Below are 11,474 nucleotides of genomic sequence, written 5' to 3'. Positions count from 1 at the left end.
GCAAGGCATTTATTTTCTCAAATCCTCAGCTTGTAATTTTACAAAAAAGAGATAATAAACCAGTATCTTCTAAATTAGATGTAAGAAATAATAAAATAGGGAATATGCTCAGCTGGTTTTTGACACATGTTAAGAATTATTACTATAGTTAATCCTACATCAATGATCATAAAAGGCAAAAATCTTTATTAATTACGTTTATTTCTTCCATTTAAATGCTAGAAACAGGTAGTGTTCTCAAATATACGTGGAGTAAGAGAGAAACATGGAGCATAAACTTCACTTTCAGTCACTTTGTATCTATTTATAATCATGATCCTTGGGAAATTATCAAATGCAGTGCTTCTGAAAGTTTTATGTACATACAAGACACCTGAAATTTTGTGACAATGGAGATTCCAGTGTCATGTGTCAGAGTGGGACCTGAGGTTCTGTTTCTCTAATACCCAATAACATGAGTGCTGTTGGCCCTTAGTGCTAGGTTAGTAGCAAGGATGTAGATGATGCTTGACACTACACATGAAGCAAGTGAACCCCAGCTGGAGGAATAACCTGAGGAGCCCCAGAACTATTTAGGAGCTGAGCCAAAAATAACCCCATACAACACTGCCAATGTTCTTCTCACTTTACCATTAAGGCTTCCACTTGAACCAAAGAGTCCTTTCAAATTTGCAGCTGGCCATGCAGTTCCTTGGGCATGTTGTTCTACTTATGTATTTCTACATATTAAATAAACATATAATGCTGGCTCAGACCACTGAATTAAATTCACAATAAAATAATAGGTTATGATGAGTAATCATTGAAAATTCAGTTGATGCTTAACAACTGTTTGGTGCATCAAGGAGTTTTTCACTTCTTTGGATAGATCCTAATTTCTGTCCGGGATCATTCTAATGCCTGAAGAACATTGCTTTCCATTTCTGGTAATACAGGTCTGCTGCTAATGAATCCCTTCAGCTTTTGCTTGTTTAAAAATGTCTCTATTTTGCCTTCCTTTTTGAAAGATGTTTTCACTATATATAGAATTGCACTAATAGTTTCCTTTTTTCAACACTTTAAAAGCATCTCTTCATTTTCTCCTTCCCTGAACAGCTTTTGAAAAGAATTCTACTGTGATTTTTATCTTTGTACTTCTATAATGTGATGGGGCTATTTCTCTTGCTGCTTTAAAAATGTTCTAATTATCTTTTATTTTCAGCATTCTGCTTATGTTATTTCTAGAATAATTATTTTGTTTTTTTTGCATTTGTTGCATCTGTCTGTCTATATATTTTTGGTGTTCTCTGTGTGTCTTGGATCTGTGGGTTGTTGTCTTTCATTAACTTTCTAAAGCTCTTTCTTGATTGTTACCATTTCAAATACGTTTGCCTCCATATATATTTTTCTCTTTTTTGCCATGTCATTTATAAGTATACATATCATTAGAAATTGTTCCATAGCTCTTGTATGATTTGCTCAATTTTTAAATTGAAATTATTACTGAGACAATTGTAGATTAGGATATTTCATATATCATTTACTTAATTTTCCCCAGTGGTAACATCTCACAAACATTTTGTGTTGTATTTCAGCCAAAATATTGGTATATAATCCACTTATCATGTTCAGAGTTTTTCAGTTTTACTTGTACTTATTATGGGTGTGTGTGGGGGTGTGTGTATTTAGTTCTATAAAATTTTAGAACATGTATAGATTTGTTTCCCACATCTCAGTTAAGACACAGAAGAGCTCCGTTACTGCCAGGACCCCTAGTATTCCTCTTTAATAACCCACATATCTCCCTTCCCTCTGCCTTCATTATTAACACTCAATAACCAATAATATGTTATCCATTTATAAAATATTGTCATTTCAAACATGTTGTGTAAATGGAATCATGATTCATGTAACCTTTTGGGGTTGACTTGTCTTTAACTCCTCATATATCTCTGGAGAATCAACCAAGTTGCTGCAAATATGAGTTGTTCATTTATTTGTAATAATATGAGCTGACTAGAGGAAATACTGAATAGTATTTTGTGGTTTGTATGTACCATGGTTGGTTTAACTATTTACCTTATGGGTTTTCTCTAGTTTTTGGCCACTATAAATAAAGCTGCAATGAACATTTGTATACAGGTTTCTATGCCAACATGAATGTTTATTTCTTTAGAATAAAAGCCCAGGAGTATAATTATTGGGTCATATGATATGCCTTGATTTTTAAGAAATTTACAAAATGTTTTCCAAATTGCCTGCACTGTTTTATTTTCCCATTAGTAAGGCGTGAGTGATCAGTTCCCTGCATCCATATCAGCAATTTTTGTTGTCCTTAGTTTTTTTTTTTTAATTTTAGACATTATGATAGGTATGTAGTTATATCTCACTGCGCTTTTAATTTGCCTTTTCCTGAGAAATAATGATGTTAAAAGCATCTTCTAATGAGCTTATTTGTAATCTATATGTATTTATACATAGCTTTTGCTCATTTACTAATTTTGTTGTTTATGGGTTGTTTGGTTTTTTATTGTTGAGTTTTAAGAGTCCTTTATATATTCAAAATATCAGTCCTCTGTCAAATATGTAGTTTGCAAGTTTTTTATGTCACTCTGTAGCCTTTCTGTTATACCTTTAACAGAGTCTTTCATGAAGAAAACATTTTTAATTTTGATCAACTTCCATTTACTAATTTTTCCTTCTGGTATAATTAAGAACTATGTCTACCCCTAGATAGGGTTTTGCCTTTTATCCTAAAAGATTTTACTTTTTTCCCTAAAAGTTTTATAATTTTACATTTTACATTTAAACCCATGGTCCATTTTGAGTTTATTTTTCCAAAAAGTGTTAGACAAGGTCAAATTTCTTCTTTTTTTTTTTTCGGCCTATGGATTTTCCATTGTTTCAACACAATTTGTTGAAGACTTTCTACCTCCATTGAATTGCCTTTGCAGCTTTGTCAAAAATCAGTGGAGCAAATCTCTTTAAGTCTATTCTGGTTCTCTATTCTGTTCCATTAATCTATGTGTCTATCTTTCCATCAATTTCATACTACCTTGCTTATTGTAGCTATATAGTAAGCCTTATGTAGATTGATTCTCCCTCTTTTATTCTACTGTCTCAAGACTATTTTAGCTATTCTAGTGCTGTGACTTTCCATATAAAGTTTACTATATACTTGTCTTCATCTACAAAAAACACTGCTAGAATTTTAGTACAAAATGCATTAATCTTATTGATCAATGTTGGGGCAATTGAATCTTTACTGTACTGATTTGTCCAATCCATGAATGTTGTAGGTGGCCCTATATATTTCGATCTTCTTTGAAATTTTTTATCAGCAGTTTTTAATATTTAGAATGTAGATCCTGTATATATTGTTAAGTTTATATTAGTATTTCATTCTCTTTGGAGAGATTTTATATGGTTTTATGTCTATAATTGCAGTTTCCACAGACCTATTTTTAGCATATAAATATATGATTGATTTTTGTGTGTTAGTCTTCTATCCTGCAATCTTGCTCAATCAGTTCTGGGAAATGTTCTGCAGAGACCATCATGTTATATACAAAAAGACTTTTATTTCTTTCTTCCCAATCTGTGTGTTCTATTTCTTGCTTGATTACAGTAGTTATAACATGAAGAACTATGTTGAATAAAAGTGGTGAAAATTGACATACTTATCTTTTTCTCGGTATCAGAGGGAAACCATTCAGTCTTTCACCATTAAATCTGATTGCTTTAGGATTTAATATAATGCTATTTTTGCTTCAATTGATAGAATTGTGTTTGTTTTTCTTTTTTCTCTAGCTTGTTGATATAGTGGATTATACTGAAATCAATAAAGTAAATTCCACTTTGTTATGGTGTATTATTTTTTCACGAATTGTTGGGTTTGATTTTCTAATATTCTATTGAATAGTTTTGCCTCTAAATTCATGAGGAATATTAGTCTGTGGTTTTGTTTCTTTTTTTGGACTGCCATTACCTGGTTTTGTTATTGAGATTATATTGACTTCATAAAATTAGTTCAGAAGTTTTTCCTTATCTTCCATATTCTGGAATAGATTGTGTAGAAATACTGCTAATTCTTTAACTGTCTGATAGTTTTCCTGGTGAAACCATCTGATCTGAAGTCCCCTCCCCTCCCCTGTCCTTTCCTCTTTTTTCTTTTTTTGGACGAAGTCTTGCTCTGTGGTCCAAGTGGCAATTCCAGCTACTCTGGAGGCTGAGGTATGAGATTTGCTTCAAAAACAAAAACAAAACCAAAAACAAGCTAGAGTGCAGTGGCACGGTCTCGGCTCACTGCAACATCCATCTCCCAGATTCAAGCACTTCTCCTGCCTCAGCCTCCCCAGTAGCTGGAATTACAGCCACGTGCCACCACACCCTACTAATTTTTGTATTTTTAGTGGAGACAGGGTTTTGTCATGTTGGCCAGGAGGGTCTCGAACTCCTGACCCCAGGTGATCCACCCACCTCAACCTCCCAAAGTTCTGAGACTACAGGCATGAGCCACCACGACCTGCCTGGAGATTTCTTTTACAGGAAATTTTTAATGGTCAATTCAACTCATTTAATGGTTATGGGACTACATGTTTAATATTTTGTGTTTGTGTATGTATATGTATGTGTGTGTGTGTGTGTGTGTGTGGGTTGTTTGTTTTGAGACAGAGTTTCGATCTGTCACCCGGGCTGAAGTGCAGGGGTGTGATCTCAGCTCACTGCACCTCCACCTCCTGAGTTCAAGTGATTCTCGTGCCTCAGCCTCCTGAATAGCTGGGATTATAGGCGTGCACCACCATGCCCAGCTGATTTTTGTATTTTTAGTAGAGACAGGGTTTCACCATGTTGCCCAGGCTAGCCTTGAACTCTTGACCTCAGGTGATCCACCTGCCTCGGCCTCCCAAAGTAGTGGGATTACAGGAGTGAGCCACCTCACCCAGCTTTGTGTGTGTGTTTTTTTAGGAAATAATCAAGATAAAAATGTATGTTGATATAAATTTTTATAATTGATTCAGAATGATGTAAAAAACATGAAATAACAACCATAGTCAAATTTTCAAAGGACTTAGAAGGCCTACCTTTATGAGTGGCACACAGGTCAGGTTTTATTAGTTATTTCTGCCAAACTTTCTAGATAGGAGAAAAGACATAAAACAGTCTCATTTATGGACAGACTTTTCAAAATTATAAATATAATGTCGAAGAATTGCAACCTTCAGGTATCAAATAGATAATAAGGGAAAAAATGTTTTTCTCAGGCTTTCAAGAATGTTTCCACGTTAGGAACTCTACCAATATCATTTAAATTGCAGTGTAATATTGGTAAACTAGTGATAAAACTCACTGCTTATAGTCAATATAATAAGCTGCTTAGAAAGCTTAAATAAATTATCTAGAATTTTGTTAGGATTAATGAGGGAGTTCAGTACATAAGAAATATTTTAAAAATAAACAAAATTTGATAACAAAATACAATGCAAAAATAAATTCCATTCGAATAAACACAATAACAGAATACACTTAGAAATGAATCTCAAATGATATATGTAAACGGTATTTGAAACAAATAAAATTTTTGTAAATGGCATGAAATAAAGCTTAAACAGCAAGATACCTCAAGTTTGTGAATTATAACACCTAATATTATAACATGATCAATTCCTCCCAATTAATCTACAGTGTCAATACAGAGTCAGAGTCAACAAGATTTTAAAATATATTTGAGAAACTGATTCTTAAATTTATGTGGAAGTCAAAATGTGTCAGGAATAGCCAAATAAATTTTGAAGAAAGAAATTCCAAATATATTTTCTAAAATGTATAAAAATGCAGTTGGAGGATAAGGCATTTAGGATGTTGTGACATAGGCCCTATACTATACCTTAGATTCACAAAATACAGTAGTTCACAAGTAGATCAATGTATAAATTCAAACTTAGGTTATAACTGAGGCAGAATTTTAAATCAATCACAGGATGGTCACTTATTTGCTAAATTGGAGGAAACAGATAGATTCATACCTCTCACTATTGATATACACAACAAATTCCAGATGGAGATAAATTCTAATCAAACCACATAAGTACTATAAGAAAGCACAGGATAGTCCTCTTAGGATTATTTGGAGGGGAGCCTTTCTAATATAATGCACAACATGAACAATCTATAAAGAAGCCCATGGGGGACTGGCACGGTGGCTCATGCCTGTAATCCCAGCACTTTGGGAGGCCGAGGCGGGAGGATCACTAGGTCAGGAGATGGAGATCATCCTGGCTAACATAGTGAAACCGCGTCTCTACTAAAAAAAAATATTAGCCAGGCGTGGTGGCGGGCGCCTGTAGTCCCAGCTACTCGGGAGGCTGAGGCAGGAGAATGGCGTGAACCCGAGAGGCGGGGCTTGCAGTGAGCCGAGATACTGCCACTGCGAGACTCGGTCTCAAAAAAAAAACAAAAGAAGTACCTGGATCAATTTGACAAATTATATTTCCTATAGCATAAAATAATAGTAAACAATGAAAAAAGATAGTTGATAGACTGTAAAAAAAAAAAATTTGCAACATGTATAACAGAAAAAGGATTAATATTGATAATGCAAAAATTCTTACAAGTTAAAAATAAACAAATACCCCAGGAGAGGTAAGGATAAAAGATAAAGGTGGAAAATTCACAGAAGAAATGCAAATAGGCAATATTCCTATGAAAATATTTGCAACTTTACCAGTAGTCAGGGAAATGCAAACTGAGACAATGAACACTATTTCTTTCCCACTCATCAAGCTAACAAAATGTTACAAGATTACTATTACGTAGACTGAGAAGGATTCAAATAACACACTGAGGTAGGAATTAGTTTAAGAATAATTTCTAGAAGGCAATGACAATTTTAATAAATGAAAATTTTTATGGAGAAATTTTACTTTTTAAGAATCTATCATATTTCACAAGTGCACAAAGATCCGTGTACAAAGATGGTTATTGAAATGTTATTTTTTAATAATGAACAATTGAAGGCAAACTCAATGTTCATCAATAAGGCTGGAGAAAAAACAACCAAAATATAAGACATACTAGGCCGGGCACTGTGGCTCAGCACTTTGGGAGGCCGAGATGGGTGGATCGCTTCACCACAGGAGTTCCACATCAGCCTGGGCCACTTGGCAAAAACCCATCTCTACTGAAAATACAAAAATTAGCTAGGCATGGTGGTGCTCACCTGTAGTCACAAAAAGTACATACATACAGATGGATAGATAGGCAGCTAGATAGATAGATGATAGATAGAGAGACAGATGAAATACTAATAAAGAGAATTCAGAAGAACTATATTCATTGAAATGAAAATATCTAAACATATTGTTAAATTTTAAAAAAATGGAAGTGAGAAAAACATATAGGGACAAAGTCAGAGACATAGAGCTAAGGAAAATGTATGAAAATAGTTTAGAAAATGTTAGTGTGCATAAGTGTGTGTTTCAGTAATGTACATGTTTTTATATATGGACATATATATGAATAAATGTCCACAATTTATAGAAAATGGCACCAATATCACACATTTCAAAAGAAGTCTGGCTACTTACTTAATCTCTTTGACAGGATTTCTGTAAGCAGGACAGCCAGCTCTGCTTTGATCTGCCCAGGGAATGGAAACTTAAAAAGCCAGTGTTCACTCTTACCTTGCTTTCATTTCATATTTAGGGACCTTTTGCTTACTCTTGCAACTATGTTCTTTGTGTGGCATCCAGGAACTGCTGATGGTTGAACTAATATTCAATCATGATATGATTCAAGGGGAAAAAATAAATTGAGAAAGAGGAAAGTGGAAAGAAAATGGGGAAGAGGCTGAGAAAAACAAAAGGAATGAAATTGGCATGAATGGGGGCAGAGGGTGATGCAAAAATGGTTTCAAAATAATCCTGAAAGAAAGAACAAAAAACAACTTAAATGTGTCCCCATGTTGCCCATGGCCCAAGTGCTCTTCCTGACCAACATCGTCCACATGGATATAACTTCTCTATAATGTAGACTGAAAAGAGATGTTGCCAACAGATAGTGTTGGATCACAGGTATTTTAGGGGAAAATAATAAAATGCATTATACTAAAAATAAAACCAATCCCAAACTGCAAGACATGATTTGTAAATATGCAAACTACACACAATTTGTAGTAGTCATGTTAACACTGAATGTCTTTACTTCAATTTCAATGTTTTCCATTGAAAATAGTGATCTTTATCTCAGTTGTGTGTTTCAAGAAAGCAGAAGAGGTCTAAAAATTTTTCTTTTTTTTTTTTTTCTGATGAACCACAAAGGGCTACACTGCTCCCACAAAGTTTATTATCAGAGCTGTCTCTTACAACTCACAGATAGGACCACCTTCTTCTCTTCTAATGACTCCCATAAAACTCACAGACTGCCTTGTTTACTTCCCCCTATAAATCCCTGGGTCCCTTTTGTTTTCTTTGGGATGATCTTTATTGATGAAAGTCCTCTCTACTGCAATAACCTGAATACAATCATTTCCTTAATTGTTGAGATTTTTGTCTTCCATAATCTCATCTGTCTCTTACCTTAGTGTTTTGTGCAACCCCTGACCATTTCCTTTTATATTGTGCTATTTACCATTTCATAGCTGCTTCTTTCTTTAGGGGGCAGTTTGTTCTCCTTATTTTGGTTCTAACATGTACACCATTGTAGTATGATCGCTCCCTCTTTCCTCCCTCCCTCCCTCCCTCCCTCCCTCCCTCCCTCCCTCCCTCCCTCCCTCCCTCCCTCCCTCCCTCCCTTCCTTCCTTCCTTCCTTCCTTCCTTCCTTCCTTCCTTCCTTCCTTCCTTCCTTCCTTCCTTCCTTCTCTCGTCACTCTGCTGCCCAGGCTGGAGTGCAGTGGCATGATCTCGGCTCACTGCAACCTCTTCCTCCCAGGTTCAAGAGATTCTCCTGGCTCAGACTCCCAAGGAGCTGGGATTACAGCCATGGGCCACTATGCCTGGCTAATTTTTGTAATTTTAGTAGAGATGGGGTTTCAGCATGTTGGCCAGGCTGATCTCAAACTCCTGACCTCAGGTGTACTACCCGCCTCAGCCTCCCAAGGAGCTGAAATTACAGGCGTGAGCCACTGAGTATGCACTTGCAAGTGTATTTTTCCACAATGAAATCTGAAGTTTTCTATTTCAGGAACCAATACCACATGATACCTCTGAAAATGATCATAGTACCAAAAACACTGTAGGTGTTTTATACATGTAAATTTTAATAATAAATGCATGATTGCACGAATGCAGTAGGACAACTTATGTAGCTGACATGAACATTTGCCAATCAGATATGCAGTAGTTATAGTTTTTCCAATTCTCTTTTAGAAGTATTGGTTAACAGCAGAGGAATTGTTTATGTCAAATACATCTCTTATTATTGAATTTTACTTAAAAGTATTTTGATGTTCTCTTCAGTTACATTAGAAAATAATTACAGTTGTCTTCTCAGCCCCTAACTAAACTGATGGTAAATGGTGGATGACAACCTGAAATCTTACCTCTGTCTTCATGTATCAGTTATCTACTATTGCGTGATTAACTTATATGAAAACCTAGTGGCTTAAAATAATATTTATTCAGCCAAGGCATCTGTGAGCCTGTTGCGTAGTTCTCTTTTATTTTAAACTATAATCAGCTGTGTGTCATTTTAGCCTCCGCTAATTTTGTCTGGCTTCTGCTGGGGCTCATTCACATGTCTGATGATTGGCTGACTGCCATTCTTGGGTGACTGACATGACTAGGACACCTCTCTTGCATCATCCAGTAGGCCAGTTTTGTTTTGCATTCATAGCACAGCAGGAGTACAAGAGAAAAATTGGAAGCACTCTGATCTCATAGGGCCTAAGCTTGCAAGTGGCACACAACTTCAGTAGGCCAGATTAAGTCATGTGGCTGGCACAGAGACAAGGATAGGAAAAGAAAATCACCTTTTGATGGAAGTTGAAAACTCACATTAAATAGGGTGTACATACAGGGAGAGATGAAACTTTGGAAAAATTTCTACAACAAATCTACAACACATCATTTGGGTGAAACTGTGCAATTTTGTTGTTCTTTGGGATAAGTAAATAAAAAGCCAATTCTAGAGTCGGAGTTTATCCCCGAAGAAATTGAAGACCACAAGGGAAACACTAAAAATAAAAAAGAAAATGAATGCTAATTTTTTTTTATTGCCTGCTTTGAGGTACAGTGTGTCCTCAACACAATTGATTTATTGGGTCATAATATTCTCACTATGACTACCCCCTAAGAGAAAATGTTATATCTATTACTTTTCAAATGAAGACACTTAAATAAGAGAGTTTTAACTATGTTTCTCAATGTCACTTTGTTAATGAGTGACTGTACCACAATTCTAATTCAATTGAAAAATTCCTGTTCTTTAATTGACCACACTGTTGCTGAGGGCTATTCTTCTGTCTTCTTGGTTGTTTACCTAATTCCCCAACAGAACAGTAAGTCTTAGGAGAAAGAGATCTTGCATCCTTCTGTAATCATCCATTACCTCTAGTAGAATGACTCTACTGGTTTACAAGTATGAGTATATTCAAATGTATTATTTTTATTTTTATTTTTTTATTTTTGAGACAGAGTTTCACTTTTTCACCCAGGCTGGAGTGCAATGGCGTGGTCTTGGCTCACTGCAACCTCCGCCTCCCGGGTTCAACCGATTCTCCTGCCTCAGCTTCCCGAGTAGCCGGGATTACAGGCACCCGCCACCATGCCCGGCTAATTTTTGTATTTTTAGTAGAGACGGGGTTTCACCATGTTGGTCAGGCTGGTCTCGAACTCCTAATCTTAGGTGATCCACCCATCTTGCCCTCCCAAAGTACTGGCATTACAGTCATGAACCACCGCACCTGGCCCAAATGTATTATTATTTAAAAACAAAAACAAAATCAGAAAACCTCTCAATTCATTGAATTCCAAATAACAAATAGAAAAGCCTGTATAAATGGGTCTTATAAAAAGAGCCATTTTTTTTTAAAAAAAGAAATGTTCTTGGCATCAACAAGGACACAATAACAATATTTCCACCCTTATGATTATAGTGCCAAAGCTCATTAACTGTGCTACAATTTATAGGGATAAAAAGCAAAGTTAGTAACAGTGAGTGGTGGGGGATGCAGTCTTTCACTGTAGTTCCAAACGGAATAATTCTGTAATAAGGTAGTGAATAAAAAAATATGTTTTCATCAAGTTCACAAAAGACAGATCTTTTCAGTGTGGTCCCCAGGAGGATGAGGTAGCTGCAGGGAATCTCGGTTACTCCTGCTTTTTCTCCCTTTTGTTCAGGAGGCAGAAACAAATCTTCCCAAATGAACCCTTTAAATATGAAACGATCACCAGAGGCTAATTGAAACAACAGAAAATTGAAACAAATTATGCATTCTTCCCTGAGATAAGAGACTTAAATTATAAATCCTTCAAGACTAGAAAGTGTGAAATAAATT

The sequence above is a fragment of the Macaca thibetana genome, chromosome 7 (assembly GCF_024542745.1).
Source record: "Macaca thibetana thibetana isolate TM-01 chromosome 7, ASM2454274v1, whole genome shotgun sequence".
NCBI lineage: Eukaryota > Metazoa > Chordata > Mammalia > Primates > Cercopithecidae > Macaca > Macaca thibetana.
The sequence above is the reverse complement of the archived record's forward strand: the minus strand, read 5'-3'. Positions refer to the sequence as shown.